The 6680-nt window shown below is 37.2% G+C and overlaps 1 long non-coding RNA gene across 1 annotated transcript; it reads left to right on the top strand.

Annotated features, from left to right (window-relative positions):
• Positions 1-835: 835 nt before the first annotated feature.
• Positions 836-6010, top strand: LOC106519531 (uncharacterized). Its single transcript, XR_001310455.1, has 3 exons — positions 836-959; positions 1350-1437; positions 5823-6010. It is a non-coding gene; the product is annotated as an uncharacterized LOC106519531 (long non-coding RNA).
• Positions 6011-6680: the final 670 nt, after the last annotated feature.

Consider the following 6680-nt stretch of genomic DNA (forward strand, 5'->3'; position numbering starts at 1 on the left):
AGGTTCACATGGACCCATATTTGCTAGGAAACCAAATAAAATCCATATTTGTACTGGCAAACTCATAAATAGGAATAGTTGTATAATTTACATTCTTAAAAAATCACATATAGCTTTTGAAAAATTTCAAAGTTTGTTTAAACTTTAAAACCACTTCTGATGACGAAAAAAAGATCAGGTTGAACTGTAACACTTTTCATACAACTATTTAAACATGGTCCAAATCAGCTGGTACAGTGCAGTTTTCGAGACTTTAAGATTATGAATATAATCTGGATACTTTCGACTTAAAAATGAAAGATTTAAAATGATCTTAGTGATGCTAAAAATCTTTAAAATTTGAATTAAGCTAAAAAAAATTCATCCAATTTTTTTTAAAGTTTGTCACTGTTACTGGCATACATAAGGGTGTGTTGATTGTGTAATGTTTCGTCTTCAACTTTATTTTTCATATGGTTTTAAATTAAAGACCTCATGTTCAGATTTGCTTCTGTATGATCTTCATTTCTCTAACATGAAATGAACTGTCCATTATCATGACACAATTATTTTCATAAATCTGAGCAGATCTAAAAAGAAGCATTGATTAAAACGTTATATAAATCTAAAATTTGTAAAACTGAGCCTCTTTCTATCTGTTGACACTTAAAACAATTTAGTTATTTAATAATGAATTAAATTTATTTTAAATATTGTAACTTTCTAAAGAAATCTTACTGATTATAATGACATTTTTGTTACWTCCCACAGAACATAACTGATTCGTCCTGCGCTCTGCTGCGCAGTAACTACACGCCTGAAGCGCCTCCATTTCCCAGAATTCTTTTCGGTCACTGTGAGAGCCATTGCTTACCGAACAGTGTGACCCTGCTAAAGAGCTAACATGTCAGAGAAGAAACCSACCGTAGATTTGGGCTTACTGGAGGAGGATGATGAATTTGAAGAATTCCCAGCTGAGGGTAAATATAAGGCGTGTGATGAASAGTGTTGTTTTCTTCTTCTCCTTGTAAACCGTCACCGTATTATCGCTGCTGAGCCTGAACGGTGACTCAGCTAGGTTAGCTACATTAGCTTTAGCTAGTTTACTGAGAAAACATCTCTGTTGAAATCTAATTAAGTCATCTACGTTAACACTCGTTTGAGCTATTTGTCTTTAATGACTCGGTAAACGTGCTTGTGATGCGTAGTGTTGCCTTTTTCATATTTCACACCGAGTGTACGTTAGCTTTAGCGTGCAAGCTGTGTTCGATGACTGTAAACACAAATAGCGCCAGGCTTCATAAAAAAASTAGGTTCTGTTGCGTTGACTTGAACGTGATATGTATTTATAGCTTGTTTTGAAATTCCAGATTGGTTGGATGAAGATGAAGATGCTCATGTTTGGGAAGATAACTGGGACGACGACAACATAGATGATGATTTCTCAAATCAGCTGAGGTAATAATAACTGGTTGAAGAACAACATTATTTTAGATGTCATAGAAATTTTATTTATAACAACAAATCAACAAAGCTTTATAAACTGGAACAGACTGTTTAGCACGTTTTGTTTGTTTCGTTTTAATAGACGTGTTTTTATTTACTACACAAAATCAAATAAATTCAATTATAATGTCAGAGCACATGCAAGTATCAAATAGGGATGTCCCGATACCACTTTTTCACTTCCGATACGATACCGATATTACAACTTTGAGAAATGTCCAATACCGATATTGACCGATACCGATATTGACCCGTTACCATAACAGTACAAGTCACACACTTTTACCTATTTTGTAATGTAAAATCTTAGAAAAGTCTTGATCAAGTCAAACAGTGAAAAAGAGTAGATATGAGAAAAACTGACCCATTTATTTTTAACCAATGGATCACATACATTTTAAACTGAAGAACATTATACAATTTAATAAAATAAATTATAATACCCTGAAAAAATAACATATTAAAAACAAAATGTACTTTTAAAGTAAGGGTGTAAGAAAATATCGATACACTGAAATATCGCGATATTTCATTTCCCGATACTGTATCGATATTCTAAAGCCCTGTATCGATTTTTTATTAAGGTTTAAAATGCCAACTTTCCTGCCAGCCGTTCATTTTTATGTTGTAGTTCAGCCTCTGACCACTAGTTGGYAGCAGTGAGCCAGCCATTTGGCTCCTCTACCTCTTGAGGTAGAGGCCATTGTTAAGTGTAGGGTGACCATATTGTAAATTAATATTAAAAACTAAAAGCTGCAAAAATATATTTTCAAAGTATTTATTGTCAAATTTAGTCTAATAATTGAAATCATGGATGAAATAAGAAATATGAAACAAATAAAATAAAACACATACAAAGCAGAACACAGCTAAATGAATCAAAAGTATGTCTATGTAATATTAGAATTTTCTGAGACAATGAATTTTGGTTTTTCATTTTTTTCTACTGTAAGAGGTTTTTATTTAATAGAATATTTGGACAAAAAAATCGCAATATATCGCCTTGCTTATAGTATCGCAATGTATCGCGATATATCGTATCGTGACCCCTCTGTCATGATATGTATCATATTGCCAAATTCTTGCCAATACACAGCCCTATTTTAAAGTGTAAAATAATTCAAAATCACTCCAGTTATTTTTTTTACCATCTGTCAGCCTTGTGCTGCTTTATGGTGGGAATAACTGAAGGTGGGGACAAAACAAAAGCCCACATTATTGTCTGTTCAAAGTTAAGAGTCCACAGCTCCAATTTTACTGACTGTAACTAAAACAACGTGATCATTGCACTTAATCTTCACTCAGACAAGTGTGTAAACAGATTAAACATCACTCTAATAACAAGAGCAAAAAATAAATAGTAAGAATTATTCAGTTATTTAAATTGATAGCTACCTTTCTTACTGCTGCATTTTCTGAGCATCATGTGGAGATCAGCCTCTCGCTCCTGCAGGGAGCTGTTTTTAGCATCGCGCTCATATTCCAAAACAAAAGCTGCGCTCTCCTTTCTTCTGTCCATCGACCCAGAGCTAATCCACGGGATGTCAAAACTGTAAGCGTGCTGTCCTCGCTTCTGCCAGCTTAGAACCACCGACCGGACCAGAGAGGAGGTTCTGAAACAGCGCGGCTGTGTGCGGTCACTGGACCGAGGCAGAACCGAGCCGAACCGCAAAGCTGCTGCCAGGGCGGAGAGTAGTTGTCGCTCCGGTTTAAAACGTTCACGGTTCTGTGTTTCCCCCTCAGAAAACTTGTGCGTGACAACTTTGCACTTCGCTTCAACTCTGTTTCTGATGAAAATAGAAAGTTCTGCCGACATTCTTGCTAACTTGTTAGCGCTGCATGTTGTTATGATCACGTGAGCGCTACAAGCCGGATCGAAGCGCTGCTGGATAGAAACACTGGAGCGGAGTCAGTGAAATGCTGGAACGGACTGCTAATATCGGAGCGCTTATATCGGACATTTTTATGCAGGCCGATAAATTCGATACTCATTTTTTGGCTGATATCGGACCGATATCCGATATCGGATCAGGACACCCCTAGTGTCAAAGTTGACCAAAATGCTGTATCATAATAAGTCTAAGACATTAACAAAAAAGAAACATTACACTCATCAACAGAGAGAAATAAACAATAAGGTAGATTTAATGTAAAAAAATACTCTAAAATGATTGTTTTAAAAGATCTAACAGACCTGGGGTAACGTGATTATATAGGATGCCACCTTACACCATAAATCTTCTGCTGCGTTCCAGTWGTACCGGAACTCGAAATTCTGAAGCCGGACTGACGTCAGCTCCGAGCCGAGTTTCAAACATCGGAAAAAGCGTTTCTATTATTTTGCTCTGCAACTATAAAACTTACAGTAATAGTGCTCTACGAGGTATTTTGAGTGTACAAACAGTGTTAAAACATTTATTTTAGCTATCACTATAAAGCACTACAAGTACGTCTGACGTAATGTAAAATAAACAACACAGAACTGCTAAAAAACATAAAAGTAAAGAGTTTCATGCGCGCAGCAGCCATGTTGAAATGATGACGTAATGCATGCTCGGGCTGCTTGGGTATGGTTCGGATGCGCTGACCTCTCGACTCAAAACTACAACTTCAGGGGGCGTTCCAGTTGAAAAATAGAACTCGGAGGCTCGAAGCTACGATCTCCGAGGACAACTGGAATGCAGCATTCATTCTGTAAGAAATACACTTTCTGAAGAACACACGCTTATCAAAACAAAACGTTCAGCTAAAATAAGCCAAAGTGATGTTGAATTATTAGACCTATTGCATTTGTTCATATTTCCATAGTTTGTAAGAATATTTACTTGTCTCGTCATAAGATGTTTTTTGTATATTTGATTAAATGTTGAGTCTAAATCTATAGAGTTAAATAATATTACAAAGCAGCATTGTATCTAAGGTATAATTCTTGTTGTTTTGGGCAGATTTTTTTTGTGGCAGAACAGATGAAATTCTTAGTAAGATACTTTTCAAAACTATTGCCGGATCTATACTGCCTTTTGGATGTGGTTTTGTTGCACAAATACATGTTTTAAAAGCAAATTTGGATTTCCTTCATTTGCAGTTAGACTTTAACAACACCCTGTCTGATTGGCATTTGAAATATTTTTTGATAGTAATAAAGCCTTTGAAACTTATGGCTAAATAATTGCTTTTCTTAATTTAAAAGTTTTTTTTATTTTTTCAAAGAATTAATTCTAAGGCAACACTTAAACTTTTAAACAGTCATGAGGGCGGCTTTGTAGCAATGGTAGGGCAACTGGCGTAGGACCAGAAAGTCACAGGTTCGATTCCCTGCCATGCCCGCATGTCGTGGTGTCGTGTGTCAAATGCAGATCTTAAATCTCATCATTGTCTGGGAACATGCATCAATGACAAATAAAGTACATTTACTTTTACATTTCCACTCATGCATTGCAGTCCTTAAATGCTCTAGAGATTTTTCAATTATCTGGATTTTTTCCGCCCATCTTCCTTGCAGAAAAATGTGCAAAATGGGATGATGTGCAAATGTGGCATCAAATTTGACACATGCACTTCAAATATGTAAATGTGCACACTATTATAAGTTGCTGCTTTGTCCATTTTCTGCTGAGACTTCACCTGCTTCCTGCGGATTCATACCCAAGTGGTGTTCATATAAAACAAAAACCTCATCGGACATTCTTAACTTGTTCAAATAAATTACTCATGGGTGCGCTGATAGATGTGCCCACTCACTATCTAGTAGAAATGTTTCCACTATCATTTACATCTGTGAGCAGCAGCTCGGGTAAAGCTCAGGTTTCTGTTAATAGGAGGGAATTTCTGTTATTTTATGAGTTTGTATGCACCAACAAAATGCTCTAAAACATAAAGGTGTAAAGTGTTACATTTTAAAGAACCTAACTAGTTTGAGCTTAACAGGGTTAATGTTTGAATGACGTTGTTATAAAATCTGTAATTCTTTTAAAGTGTAAACATGCTCACACACAAATCAATAACRGCTTTCAGAGAAGTGGCAGCTGTGTTTATATGCGAGTACACTCATGACAGTAAAATGCTGTTTTATTTAGATCTATTACACTTACCATACTATTAAGTTGTTTCTTAAAGATATCATTATTGTTTAAGGGCACCGCTGCCACACATATGTATGTATAATCATTAAATCCATGGCCGCATGCATTATCTAATATTTTTTATTTTTTTTTATATTTCAATTCCATCTCTTAATGGTTCTTACAATCAATAGCAGAGGGTACTTGTGCCCCAGCCGCCCACCTGTAATCATCTCTGCTGACTTGATCTTTTTATTTTCCTTCCCCTCCCTGCAGAGCGGAGCTGGAAAAGCACGGTTACAAGATGGAGACGTCGTAGTGGATCGCAAGGCCTTCCAGTGCTCATACGCTGGATATGGACACTTATATTTCATTTTTCCTGGCTCACAATGCACCACAAGATGTTGATTAGTTTTATTTTTGTGTTTTGGTAAGAAATATTGGAAGTAAAGTATTGGAGGAGATTTCTTTTTGAGTGTTTTTTTTTCCATACATTATTAGATATCACCAGTAGGAATTAGGTGTTCTTGATTTAAACATAAATTTTGAGTATTGGTCAGGTTGAAGTGCTGACGTGAACAGATCATTTAAAGCACGTACAGTTTCCTACATGATGTTTGCGTGGGAAAGAAAGGGGATAAGACTGGAGGAAACAAAGGTGTACAGAAAGCAAATGGTGCCAACAAGGGTGTCAAAGTGTGCTTGTGTTGCATGCCACACACAAAGAGGCAGATCTTCAGCTCTGCTGCACAACAAATCCCCCTCCCCTCTGTGCGCTCTCTCTCTTCCCTCTCAGCCCCACAGTGCTGGGCTGAGTCCCTGAAGAAGAGATTATCCACTGCCGTGTTTGTCAGAGGCAGGGAGGGGGTCTCAGCATGGGGGCTGCCATGCCCGGGCCTGCCCCTACTGCCAGCCAGGCCCTTCTCTTCCGCTGTACACAGCAGGGACCCTCGCACTGAACTGGAGGCCAATTTATTCCCCCCCCAGCAAAGTGATTCCTGTCAGAGTTTTGTCGAGTCTCGGTCCCGGGGTCCTAATGAGGTGAAATGGATGCCAGTAAGGCCGAGGCTGCAATGGTCGCTTTCACCGTGAAAAAATAAAAAAATAACACTATTCAACCTGCAGAAATGAAAA

The sequence above is a fragment of the Austrofundulus limnaeus genome, unplaced genomic scaffold, assembly GCF_001266775.1.
Source record: "Austrofundulus limnaeus strain Quisiro unplaced genomic scaffold, Austrofundulus_limnaeus-1.0 Scaffold78, whole genome shotgun sequence".
Lineage (NCBI taxonomy): Eukaryota > Metazoa > Chordata > Actinopteri > Cyprinodontiformes > Rivulidae > Austrofundulus > Austrofundulus limnaeus.